The 13,851-nt window shown below is 43.8% G+C and overlaps 1 long non-coding RNA gene across 1 annotated transcript; it reads right to left on the reverse strand.

Moving 5' to 3' along the window:
• Positions 1-321: 321 nt before the first annotated feature.
• LOC123465684 lies at positions 322-13,468 on the reverse strand. The gene is made up of 2 exons (XR_006640953.1): positions 7,890-13,468; positions 322-7,609 (listed from the first exon to the last, which is right to left on the reverse strand). It is a non-coding gene; the product is annotated as an uncharacterized LOC123465684 (long non-coding RNA).
• Between the last annotated feature and the right edge of the window lie 383 nt (positions 13,469-13,851).

Genomic DNA, 13,851 nt, shown 5'->3' on the forward strand with positions numbered 1-13,851 from the left:
TAAGACAGAGAAATCTTAACTCCAAAGTTAGGATCCTGGGAAACATCCAGAAATAAGAACACTTGCAGGTCATAGAGATTAAAAAAGACTGTGAGCTTGCTCTGGGACCTGTAGAGTTGGGTACTGTCAGGACACTCGGATAGAAATGTCTGACTGCTTGTTAGGGACGCCTTATTGCTGCCCTGTCACCGCTGGGCTGTCCCCCTCACGGGCTGTCTCTCCAAGGCTCCTGGGAAGACAGCCTCCTGTTAGCGCCACAAAGGCATCTCTGCTATATTGAATGTGACCTTTCTTTTAATTTATACTATCTACTCTTGAATCTTTTGGTGTGCTAGCATCTGTTTTCCACTCTCTAGTGGATGAAAAGAAGCATCAGGGGTGATCAAGAGAGTGTCCATTTACTCATTTGTTCAATAAATATTCATTGAGTACCTACTTTGTGCCAGTTATTATGCTAGGCACTGGGCATCTAAAAATGAGTAAAACTCCCCTGGTTCCTCTTGTGGTGGGAAAGATGCCAAATGAGGGTGAAGAGAGGAAAATGCAGGATTCTTCAAACAAAAAGCAGGGATGTCTGAAGAATGCTGAAGGGTTACAAAAGGCTTTTAAAAGAAGCAGCATTTAAGTGACATCCTGAAGAATGCTTGGGGGTGACCCGGGGCAATGCTGCAGGGCTGTCCAGCTCCAAAGTCACCTTGTATGGTGTGCTCTGTGTGAATGAGAGGAGATGTGTGAGGACGTGGCCCAGAATGAGGGTTGGGACATGTGCTGGGGGTGGGGGACAGAGGAGGGGAGGTACCTCAGATCTGATCAGTGTTTAGACACTGACTCATCCTAAAGAAACTCCTAAGGCATTAATAAATATAAACCAGCATAGCTGTTTGCTAATTTTCATGAGAAATTAGAGTATATATCTTTCACACAGAGCAGAGATTGACAGCTTTGAGGTGCTGACTCATGCCAACTAAACTCTCAAGGCATTAATATATGCAAGTCCGTACTCCGGTTTGTTAATTTTCTAGGAGAAACACAGTCGATCTGTCAAGCGGACCAAAGATGGACATCTCGTCCCTCTCCCTGCATGGGGGCCTCCCCGGGAAGCCCAATTATCCCAGGGTTTCATAGCAAGCCTGGAATCAGAGGAAAGAGCAGTTAGTTACATGACCTGAGGACTTCAGGACCTCAGGCTATGTATCTGATGTGTCCATCTCTCCTTGGGGACGAGCTTAGTGGATTTGTGGGGGGAAAGAGAGGTGGTAAGGGCCTGGCCCACCCTGACCTCTTTGCACCTCTCCACTCCAAAGCTTATTAACCTTCCCTACTCTGACAGTCTTCCTTGAAATGTGTGAATGTTAACTATAGCTTGGGATTAACTGCTTACTGCATCCCTTTGTTCAATCAACTAGGATGTTGATGTTAGCGTTTCATGCCAGGGGCACTCCCAGTGTTCAGGTCCTCCGTGTCACCTCTCTGCTGTCTTTAGTGCATGTGTACAAGCTAATTTGGTATCTTGGGCTATTGTAGTAATTGCTACGTGAATGGTTTTAGGGCACAATGAATGCAAATCAACTTTTAACCAAGGTAAAAAGCAAGGCAGGTCTTCGGATATACTTTAAGTCCTCTTACCAAGATTAGAACTCACACCTCCTGACTTCTGCTCTAGCCCCTCCCCCTGGTGCCTGGTGCAGGACTAGTTAAACATGCCCTGACACTGGGGCAGCTCAGGCCTGACCTACACTGGTTTTTTTTGATCTGGATACTTCGTGCAAAAGGTAGAAGAGTGTCCCCCCAAAAGAAGTCCACATCCTAATCTCTGAACCTGTGACTATGTACCAAGGGACTGATGTGGTTAAGAATCTTGAGATGGAAGATTGTTGGGGATTATCTGAACCCAATATAATCACAAAGCTACTTAGAAGAAAAGCAGGGAGGCAGGAAAGTGAGAGAAAGAGTTAAAATGACAGAAGCAAGAGGTCAGAGAAAGAGATTGGAAGATGCATCTTTGCTGGCTTTTCTGGGAGGGAGGAGACAAGAGCCTCTAGAAACTGGAGAGAGCAAAACAATGGACTGTGCCCTAGAGCACTTAGAAGAAATGCAGCCCTACTCCCATCCTGACATAGGGTTTCTAAAACAGAGAACTCTAAGATAATAAGTTTGTGTGCTATGACATCACTAAGCTGGTGGTAATCTGTTACAGCTGTGATAAGAAAATGATACATTCAGCTTCTCCTGTCTCCAGGACCTACCTAGTCTTGTCCACCCTCCTGTGTAGAGCCCCTCACTCTGGAGAGTCTGCTGATGGGAGACAAGACACGCAGTGCCTGCGCAGAGTGGGGGTTACGCTTCTCACAAATGGTGCAGCATTTAAAGCTCTGGTTTACTGCTGCCCATGCATAAGTGTTGATTCCATGCTCTGGAATTGCAGTTGCAAATCTGAAAATGCAGTTGCCCTCTCACTGCTTGTGCTGTGACACAGGCCTCCTAGGGTGCTGGTGGCGATGCCAGCTTCCTTTGAAGCTAGTCATTCAGATCAGCTCTACGGGAGCCCTCAAGCAAGGTGAGAAATAGGTCCAAGATTCTCATCAGGATGCAAGTTTCATATCAAAAATGCACAATCAATTGACTGGAACAGGAAATAATTAATCAGGACATTATAGAGCAGTTAAGTATAATTAATTCAAACAAAAGGATGTGAGTGTGCAGTCTTAGCTACCAGAGTAATTTTATTTCCTTGCAAATTTAGTTCAAGATAAACAAACATCAGAATAATCTTTTCAGGTTTTTCATGACTCATGGGTTAATTTCCTCCTTTCTAGTTATCAAAAATATTATTAAACTCACACGCCAATACCTCTAGGTTGATCATACTCTGTAGAAAAAGCTCCATGCTCCTGGTAAATGAGAAATTAACTCTGACATTAGGAATCAGTTTCCATGTATGTATGTGTGAGTTTGTATGTGAGGGGATGGTGCTGAATAAAAGCTGGAGGGAAATTTGATTTCTTATCTAATATCTTAAAATCTAAGCACAAATGCATAAACATTTATGTTGTGAAAACGCCATCTGAGAAAGTGACTTAATCTCAAGGGTAAACTTATTGATACTGTGTAGGTTTTTCTTTCCTCTTATCTTTTTTTTGCCCCTAGAGCTGAGAGCTCTTATAAGGAAAGAGGTGAAAAATGTAAGGCAATATGAGCTGGCTGCAGCACAGCATTATTGTTCTCCTACCCGGTTTTTTTTTTCTTTTCTTTCCTTTTTTGTCATTGTTGGGACATTCAAAAAGCCCATAAGACAGGCCTGTAAGCACGGCTTTATGTAGAGGTGGAAGAATTCATCATGCAGCAAGATTGGAGGGAGTATTTTCCCCCCTTTGTAGCTTCAGAGAGCACACTGAGCCCTGTTGAGCTAGAAAAATAGAACTGGGTTCATGTGATGGGTGATTACTGTTTGGAAGTGCAGATCCATCAAGTTAACAATGGGAGAGGCAGGGCTTCTGGGCAGCTCGCAGGCCTGCAGGGCTTCTCTCTCCCTGATAGATTCACTCCCCAGATTAACCTAATCACAAAGTACAGCCAAAGGGCTGTCTGGTCACCTAAGGTGGAGCTTGTAATGTGCTATTACGTGACAAATATAAACAGGTTCTAATTTCTGATTTAATTCACAGTGTAATAATAAATCAGTCAAGCTCCTGAGAACTTTACTCTGATGCCTTTGATCTCTACCTTCACTGTAGGGGATGGTTATGGATGAAAGTTATGACCCATCAACAGGTTTTTAAATAAATTTAGTGTATTGCATGTGTGCATGCTAAATTGCTTCAGTCATGTCCCACTCTTTGTGACCCTATGGACTGACTGTTGCCTGCTTCTGTGCCCAGGAAGATTGCCATGCCCTTCTCCAGGGGATCTTCCTGACTCAAGGATTGAACCCAAGTCTCTCAGTCTCCTGCATTGTCAAGTGGATTCTTTACCACTCAGTGCTACCTGGGAAGCCATTAGTGGATTATTACCAGCATTTTTTTGTAAAATAAAAGAATAGAAAAGAAAATATCAAAGCATATCACATGAAGTAAGATGATGGTGTTTAGTTTAGTTAGATGACAGTTAGTTTGAAAGATTAGTTGTGTGCGTCCAACTATATATCTATATTACAGCATGTACATTCACCTCCACAAGTGCATGTGTGTGTGTACTTAGTTATAATGAAAATCTATTAAACAGTGGCCAAAAAGGTTTGAAAGCATTTGCTGACTGTGTTAGACATTTGAATGCCTATTTCACCCACAGAAGAGATGCAGGGTAGAGCATCTACTAGTATAACAAAGCTAGTCTACACTGGGAAAGAGAAATGGACAGAGCTAGAAAGAACTGACGGTGCAGAGGCACGCACGCCGATTGTGACTGCTCTGGTCTGGGCAGCTGCCCTGGACCCTGTCGACGTTTCCAGGAGGTCTACTCACCCACCGGGCTCTTTACCAGGGTGCCGGGTGCCTGCGAGAGCCCCGTTTCCCTGTTGCTCTGTGTGCACACAGAGTGAGTTTTCAAACAGCAAATGGGACTTAATATGATTGATTAACTAGGGGAAATGAGCTTACACCCAGTATTAAAGTAGCTTGCTGGGGCAGAGGGAAAGACCTGCTGCTTGAGGTCACCACGCTTTGTGATGCTCCAAGTAATGGAAATGCATAAGAAATGCTGCCTTGTTGAGCACATAACACGTGATCCTTGAGCAAGAGCTAGAGGGACTCTCACACTGCATGTTTATGTGTACATTTAAGTATTCTAGCAGCACACATAAAACTATAGCAATGATTATTTTATAGCAATTCCTACAACCCTTGGAGTTCACCCAAGTTCACATCCATTGAATTGGTGATGCTATCTGGGAGCTGGTGAAGGACAGGAAGGCCTGGCATGCTGCAGTCCATGGGAGTCACAGAAAGTGGGACACGACTTAGCGACTGAACAACGACGACGATGACAGCCCCCATTCCTCCTCTCTCTCTCTTTTGTAAAAATACAAGTTTGTATGACGCTGTTTTTGTTAAGGTAAGGTTGCCCGGGTACACAGCTCTCATATCCTTGTAGACAGCTCTCCTGGAGCCTCCATTATTTGGGCCAAGCCAAGGGAATTACTCTGACTAGTAACCGACAGGATCTTTGACTCAATAGTAACATATCCAATGTCTCAGATTCTTGATTTTTGATGTATATTTTTGGGGGTAGTTCTAGTAAATGAGAAAGTCATCTCAAAAGTGATGATATGACCTAAGCAATTATCATCATAGCTCATGGCATCCAAAGATAGAGACAGTCAGGTATGATGAACCTCATGATGGAAATACTACAAACCCCAAACTAAGTCTGCACAAACCTCCAACTCTGCACACCATTTTATAAGAAATTGGGGAGAAAAGGAAGCTTATTAAACAACATCACGGGCATGCCACCCGCAGAGCCAAACTGTGGGGAATTCAACCAGACAAAAGACCTGGGTTCTTCAACAATAACAACACAACCAACAGAAAAAAGTATAAACTTTGTTTGGATCCTGGGGCAAATAAACTACCACAAAAGGAAAAGGGAGAGGAACTCTCAGCATTAAAAATTTGCCTGCAATGCAGAAGATGTAGATTCAATCCCTGGCTTGGGAATCTCCCCTGGACTAGGAAATGGCAACCTGCTCCAGTATTCTTGCCTGGGAAATCCCATGGACAGAGGAGCCTAGTGGGCTACAGTCCATGGGGTCCAAAGAGTAGGACACGACTTAGTGACTAAGCAACAACAACAGGGAACTGTAGATACTAAATGGATATGAGATGATATTCAGGAATTGTTAGTGATTTTAGGGAGTGTGATGATCCTGTCATCATTGTTTTTTAAAAGCATCAGTCTTGGTTGTTTACAAATATATACAGATACATTTATCAGTGAAATGCCCTGACATCTGTGATTTTCTTCAAAATGACCTGGATTGGGGAGGGAGTGGAAGAGAAAACAAAATCACCTGAGTTGAAAATCCTGAATTGGGTGATGGGAGTTCACCACAGTACACTATCTACTTTGGTATACGTTTGAAACTTTTTCTAATTAAAAAAAAGTCAGTGTCTATTTTGTTGAGATATTCGTACTTCTCATAAACATATTGAAATCATACTGCCTGCTATATATTGGGGATATAGAAACAAATTAGGGTTCTGGCTAGACTTGTCATCATTTCGTATTTCCTATTTCTAAGATACCATTGGTTTTAAAACACACAATTATTTTTACTGCAGCTTTTGATATCTCTTGATTTAAGGTCAAAGCCCACTTGGGGTGGGGAGGAGAAAAGACAGCCCATTAAATGACATATTGACTTTGAGACACCCAGCTTTCAGACTTCCCAAACTACCTATCTTGGAATCAAGGAAGGATGGTGATTCTTATTTTCTTTTAGTTCTAAGGAAATATTTGTTTGTACAACCTGAAGCTTTCCTAAGAGGAAATGTTACTGTGATCAGTGTAACTGTAGGTTTTGTCCTTTATATATTTCCTTCCCCTCAGTGTGTCGGAATCCAGCCATCAAGTTGAAATAGGTTAATCTGGTCTTAGCAGACATGTCTCAGTCATCTGGAAGAAGATATCAGCACAAGGAGGAAGTATGGGGACATTCTTTAGAAATTGTGTTTGCAGTTGGTTTAAAACTCTTCCAAGAATTCAAGGTGAATTCAACAGTATGAGACCAAAAAATGTTTCCACAGCACCATCTTTGCAGGCACAGCTGCAGAGAACAGAGGGAGCTTTGAGCCAGAAGGAACTGATCCTGGGTGGATCAGTTAGCAACTGAGTGACCTTGGATTGCTTCTTACCCTCTCCGACCCTCACATGCCTCAGCAATAAAATATGTCTGGAGAAACTACTGTTGAGTTCTGGAAGTAAATAGAATAACAACATACAGAAGCACACCTATGCAGTATTAGAAGTTAGAAACTCAAGTTCTGACCATTTTCCTGGTCAGGCCCCTATATACTCTGGAGGGAAGATGTTAGCCCAGCCTTCTGACTGGTGCTCACAGGTTAAGTGGTCATTCTGCAAAACGATCATTTGGTGGATTTGTTGCTGAAGAATTCAATTTGGGAGGTATCTTAGCTCAGGCTGCCATAACAAAAATACCACAACTGGGTAGTTTAAATAACAAACATCTGCTTCTCACGGTTCTGGATATCCTGTGAAGTCCAAGATCTGGGGTCCACCAGATTTCCCAGATCTGATGTCTGGTGAGACCCAGCTTCCTGGTTTGCTGAGGCCTACACTGACCTTCCCCTTTTTTGAAGGCACTAATCCCATCATGAGGGCCCCATCCTCGTTATCTAATCTAACTCTAGCTGCCTCCCAAGGCCCCACCTCCAAATACCATTATAGGGGGATCAAGGCTTCAACATACAAATTTTGGGGAGACACGTTCAGTCCATAGGAAGTGAATCGGCTGCTTCCACACTGACTTGGAACTTCAGACATAGAAGCCTTGGAACTTTCTTCGGATCTGGCCCATGGTCAACAAACAAGCTCCTCTGTGGCTCCTGTGGCCTCATCCAGGGATGCTGAGGACTGTGTATTTTCTGGGTACCTAGCACAGAGTAGGTACTCATCAGATAGGGATTGAGTAGATGACTACCACTGAGGCAGGGCCACCCAGAGTCCACATCTGGGGCTATAATGTTACTGCACCCACACCAGTGCTACTGGGTTGCTCTTTTGCTAGGATGTTTATATACCCTCTGTGCATCATGACTGCACTGATTTGGCTTCTGCTCTCAGTCTCAGTTCCATTTCAGAGCTGGGATAAGTATTTACTCCCTTCCCAATGCCCTCTAGACTGGGATCCAGGCAGCACCAAGCAGCCTTACCTAGAAACCTGGGTGAGCTTATGGCCTATCCTTGTCCACACCTGCTGAGGGCTCCAGCTCCTGGCTCTCAGCGGTCAGCCTCAGGTGGTGGCAGCTGGCAGTGGCCATCCCATGGGCAGCAGGTCCACAGCATGCAGAGACCAGCTGGCTCCTCTCCCGGCACCACTCCATCTGCTCAGTGAGGGTGACACCAGGAGAGGATGGGAGGAGCTGGCCAGCTTACAGCCTTACAATATGTGTATGTTCATGTTGCCTTTGAGCTGGGAGAACAAGGAAGGGCTGGGTTGGAAGGGCATCTCACTGTCCCCAGAGAAAGGGCAAGGAAAAGTTCCCTTCTCAATCCCCTTTCTAGACCAGCTGATACTGGGATGCCACCCTTGGGGTATGATACTTACCTGTGTGAGCCTAAATTTCCTCATTTGTGTGAAAGATGGAGAAAGTCATCAGAGAAAGCCCTGTTATTAGTATCAAGCAAATGAACTATGGATTAATGTCCTAGATTCCTACCTGCCCAAAGGCTGATGGATGAAACTTGTCAAGTTTGCTGCTGATTATGACAAAGCAAGGTCTTAAGATAAGAGGACTCCTGCCAAGGTTAGGTGCCAAGCCCACCCCACCATGACCTTACATACCTCTGAAAGAGGAAGGTCTGGAAGAAAGCGGCAGACTGTCTGCAGATTTCCATCTTCCAGGTTTTCCAGGGAGAGGAGAAGAAGTTCACTGTTTTTGTGAGTTAGGCAGGTAGTGGAAATGAATGGAGTATGCTTGGTGTCTGCATAGTAAGCATTAACTACCTCTCCCACTTTCACAATGATGCTTTCTCTACTTGCTGGTAAAACAAGTGGTCCTCTGTGTGTATGTTTTGTTTTCTCATTTTTTTGTGAATTTGTGATCACAGGGAAATTATTCCTCTAGTACAAATTCTAAACTACAGGATCACATTGCACCTTTGGAAACCCAGGAGCTGTGCCACTGAGCCCTTTGTTGGGGGGTGGGCATGGGAACCAGTGTGGCCAGATCTTCTACTGTGTTTATTTAACAAACGCTGGAAATATATATATATATTTTAAATGGAGAGCCTCCTGTTTTCACAGTTTCCTTTTATTCTTTTCTTTTAATAGTGCACATGTTGTTTAAATCTTTGTGTACACCACATAAAACCTACCCGTCTGTGGTCTGTTTGTATCCCACCTTCTGCATGGTACTCTGAATGTTGAAGTGTTCTTGCTAAATTATTCCAAATTTAGCATTCCACGTGTGCCTCCTCTTTCAGTTGGGAAGTTGGGAGCTTTGGGAACCCTCATTGACTAAGGGAAGCTATGTCTTTGACCTTAACTTGGGCCTCGTGTCCTTAGGGGATGTCGGGGGCTGGCATGGGCTGGACAGAGGTACAGTCTCCTTCACACAGCAGAATTTCTTTCCTGGGGTCTTTCTATCACCCTGAGCCATTGGTTCCTTCTGTGGGCCACCTCCTGGCTTCTTGTATGATGGATACTAAGAAAGGAACACTGCCCTGCTATTTGCACTGACTTCTGGGAGAGATGTCAGACCAGTAGTGCTAGGGAGAGCCCTTCAGACATGGAGGCCAAGCCCCTCACTTTACACATAAGGAAGAAGAGATGCAGAAATCTCCCAACAGCTTCGAGGGCCCACTGCTTGTGGATGACCCCTGAGGGATGAATCCCGGGACTCCTGCCTCACTGCCCAGCACTGTTTACTATCTCCTGCTGCGCCTGCCCACACAGGGCACACTTAGCCCTCCAGGCCTTCTCTGGAGGTTATGGGCATTCGCGTGCGTGCAGAGTCGTTTCAGTCGTGTAGCCCACCAGGCTCCTCTGTCCATAGAATTCTCCAGACAAGAATACTAGAGTAGATTGTCATGCCCTCCTCCAGGGGATCTTCCCAACCCAGGGATCAACTCTCATCTCGTGAGACTCCTGCACTGCAGGATGATTCTTTACCACTGAGCCATCGGGGAAACCAGATTGGATCTGCATAAATAGCAGACCTCAGAGCAGAGGCTGGGAAAAGTGAGGAAGGCCAAAGGGAAACAGAGGTGGGAAGGAACTTTGGAATATTCTCTCTTGGAAGTGAACAAAATTTTCCTGAGATCCCTCCAAAAAAGGCTTCTTGCTTATTTTGTTCCCAGAGCCTGGGAACACCAATAGGTCATGCCAGGCAAATTCAACTTGCAGGCCACCCTGGCAGAGCTGGTCTCCCCAGTTCACAGAGCTGCTCCCCCAGGTCAGCCAAGGAGCTGGGCACTGGCTCTGCAAAGACTTTGGCTCAACCTCCCAAGGTCTCTCCCTCCATCCTTTCGGCTCAGGGGTTTCCACTATCTTGAGATGAAAAACTACACACTTCTGACTCAGGCGAATGATTTGCTTTTTCTGATAGAATGTATCCTGGGAGGGAAAGAGTGGCTTGAAGATTCTGGTCCTGTGATCTCTAACCTGTGATCTGCTGTTTCGTCCTAAATGACGTATTCTTTTAAGTGAAGACCTTAAACTTTCTATTAAACAACAATCTATTTTTTTAAAAATTGTTAAGAAATGGGGAAATGTGTGAATTCAGTTTTTTTTCCTTTTCTTGCTTATGATGGGGGTGGGGGAAGTAACATGATTAAACTCTTAAGTTATATTCCACTAGACAATTTTATATACATTATCTCAAATAATCCTCAAAAAATTTCTGGAAGGCATGATACCTATTTAAAAAAAATTTTTTTTTCTATGTTACAAATAAAGGGATCACGGCTCAGAGAAAGTGAGAAACTTACTAAATACACAGCCCAGCTTGGAGGATTGTGTCTGTCATTGCAGCTGTATCCTTAGGCCTTTGTATGGTGCCTGGCCGGGAACAAGTGCTCAGAAGAGTTGCCAATAATGTTATTTCCCCTGTGGAAACCGGTGAGCAATGAGACCTTCAGGAAAGATGAAAAAAGACCTTGTAGGATGAAGAAAAGAAAGAGGTTTGCATAATTAATACTGAAATAAGAAATGACTTTGATTTATACCACCGCATCTTTCTTCCAAGGATTTTGAGGTATTGGACAGTTATCTCACTGTTTCTTCATCAGTCCTGGCAATACTCTTGCCAAGTGAGAGGACATGAAACACGGAAGGATTTAGAAAGGGCCACACACAGAGCCCCGGGGCAGACACAGTTACTTCCTGCTCTGTGTGCCTGCCTTCCGGCCCCACTGGAACCTTCAGGGCATCCCCTCTTCAGTACCTCTGCGGAGAGGGACTTCTGCCCCCGATTCCATTCCATCACCTTGGAGATGAACTCAGCAAAGAGGAATAACTCGAATTCACCTTGGACTCTTAGCAGGTACAGAGAAAACAACTTAGAAGAATTGACTGTAGAGAAGTGTTTACCAGCAGTCTCCAACTTTTTGGCAGCAGGGACCGGTTTTGTGGGAGACAATTTTTCCATGGGCTGGGTGGGGGTGGGGGACTGATCTTTGGAATGATTCAAGCACACTGCATTCATTGTGCACGTTGCTTCTATCATTATTACATCAGGCTCCATCTCAGATTCTCTGGCCTTACATCCCAGAGACTGGGAACAACACAGATGAGAAATGACCTCCCAGATCTTCTTCCCCAAATCTGATCTGTAATGCTTTCTGTAAGACCTAAAACATTGCAGGAAATTGAGTTGAACTGAAGCAAAACCTCATGTAAACGCAGTGCTGAACATTTCTGTGTTGCTTTTATTATTAGAAAAAAAAGAACATACTAATAATTTTAGCTATAGCTTTAAGCTTTGCTTTTTTAAGTCTGAAATGGTATCTTTTTATCAAAATGACAAAATGAAGGTAATAGAGGAAGGGGCTTTACAGTTGCAATACTATTAGGAGAGTTCTGTACCCAAACAGGAAATCTAAAGACCTGTAAACTGAAAGCTGAGGCAAGTTCATTCGAGATTCTTAAGTACACACTTGCCACTACCTGTCTCAAAAGCTTGTCTGAGACACAGAAGTCTTAATTAAATGCAGATGAAAAGGTGTCCTGAGTTGATTTTCTCGTTTAACATTAACATTTCTTGAATTAAGCAGCTCAGTAAGAAACGAGACATAATTGAGTCTTGCTTTTAATTAAACATATAGAGATATATTTATTTATTTACTAGTTCCACTAAGATATTGCTGAATTTTCATTAACACCGTTGATTTTTTTCTTTCCATAGAACAATACTCTTGTTAATCTTGCTTGAATGCAATTAATTGTGCTGTATTTATCTTCCTGGCTTCACCATTAATTCCAGTGTAGAACCAATTATTATCCAGTGTAGAACCAATTATTTATATTTTTCACTGCTCCTAACATCCTCCCTACTGAACATTCATCAATAATGCCGTGACTCACAGTATACTTTAATTTGGGTGGAAGAAAGTGAGGAATCAGTTTGGAGGAAGAAATGAGAGAGAGGTGTCTATAAAAGATGTTTCATTGGGTAGCATGGATTGGAAATGTCCCTGATGAAGGACACAAGTGCCTACTTTTGGATATAATTATGGTGCTGTGATTGGCTTTCTGCATTACTCTCTCTTTCTTCAGATGCAGATGACAGACTAAGAAAAGACTCCTATAGTTACTGCATCTCTAAACACCCAACAAACATAAACAGTAAAACACCTTAACAGACTGTGACATATTGATTCACAACACACATCTGGCCAAGTCGGGAGTCAGGAGCTGAAACAACGTACGAGGATAGCTCAGATTCTGTCTCTGTGGAAAGTACCCAACAGTCTAAGCATTCAAGGCTTAATAGAAAACCAAGCCTTCAAATGAACTGGGGGCCTTTAATCAAGCACTCTCTGAAGCACGTTTTGTACTCCACTCAAAGGACTGCAGCCAGACAGCCCCACTTGGCTTTTGATCCCCCCTTGAACTGGGCATCATCCGTGGCCATATGAGTAGGTGGAGAAGAAGTAAATAGAAGTCACTTCCAATTCACAGCATGTCTCCAGCTGCCTTTTTTGCTCTCTGCAGACACCCAGGAGCACTGGTAGAGCAGAGACGCTTATCATTTCAAAGAGAGTGAGCTGATTACATATCACCTAAGCCTTATTAAAACCCCTGACTGAAATACTTCCATTGGTGAAAGAATATTTACCAGGCCTCTATATTTTCAACAAGCACCTCCACTCCCATGTATCAATACTTGGCTTTAGTCTTTGCTAGTTATCAGCCTAAAGGCAGCTCTGAGTTCTCCCATGAATCTACAGTGATTTAAGGGCCTGCTCTTAGCACACTTTTAGAGTCTTGAGCATCAGCCTCTGATATGAATGAATAAATGGGTGAGTTGAGTATTGCTGGCAGGCAAAGTGGTTTCTAAAGACCCTCCACATGTTTATGAGGACAAGCTCCTGTCTCTCCAGGAAAGGGCGAATCAGATCTTCCGATGCCTTTCTCTCTCACTTGCCATCCTCTGGTTTCACTGAAGGAACCAGCACACGTACGTGTGTGCTAAGTCGCTTCGGTTGTATTCAACTCTTTGCAACCCTATGGACTGTAGCCCTCCAGGCTCCTCTGTCCATGGGATTCTCCAGGCAAGTATACTGGAATGGTTGCCATGCTCCTCCTCCAGGCGATCTTCCCAACCCAGGAATCAAACCTGTGGTTCTTACCTCTCCTGCATTGGCAGGCAAGTTCTTTACCACTAGTGCTACCTGGGAAGCCCCAAGGGAACCAGAGGGTACACCTAACAAGAACATCGTGTTTGGATGGATCAGGTCTGCAGTGTAGCAGTGCTTGTCGTATCACTTTATATGCCAAGTCAGTTTATGTTTGATTTGCTTCTTTGGCAGTAACCCAACATAGGTAAGTATGAATTCCAGTATATGTTGTGCTCATCTCTAGACTATCATGCTAAGTTTTTTCCTCCCCAGCCAAAGTTTAATAAGAAGGGGAAAAAGAGAAATAGTTGACAGTTCCTGAGTACCTACCAT

Source organism: Bubalus bubalis, chromosome 1, assembly GCF_019923935.1.
Source record: "Bubalus bubalis isolate 160015118507 breed Murrah chromosome 1, NDDB_SH_1, whole genome shotgun sequence".
Taxonomy (NCBI): domain Eukaryota; kingdom Metazoa; phylum Chordata; class Mammalia; order Artiodactyla; family Bovidae; genus Bubalus; species Bubalus bubalis.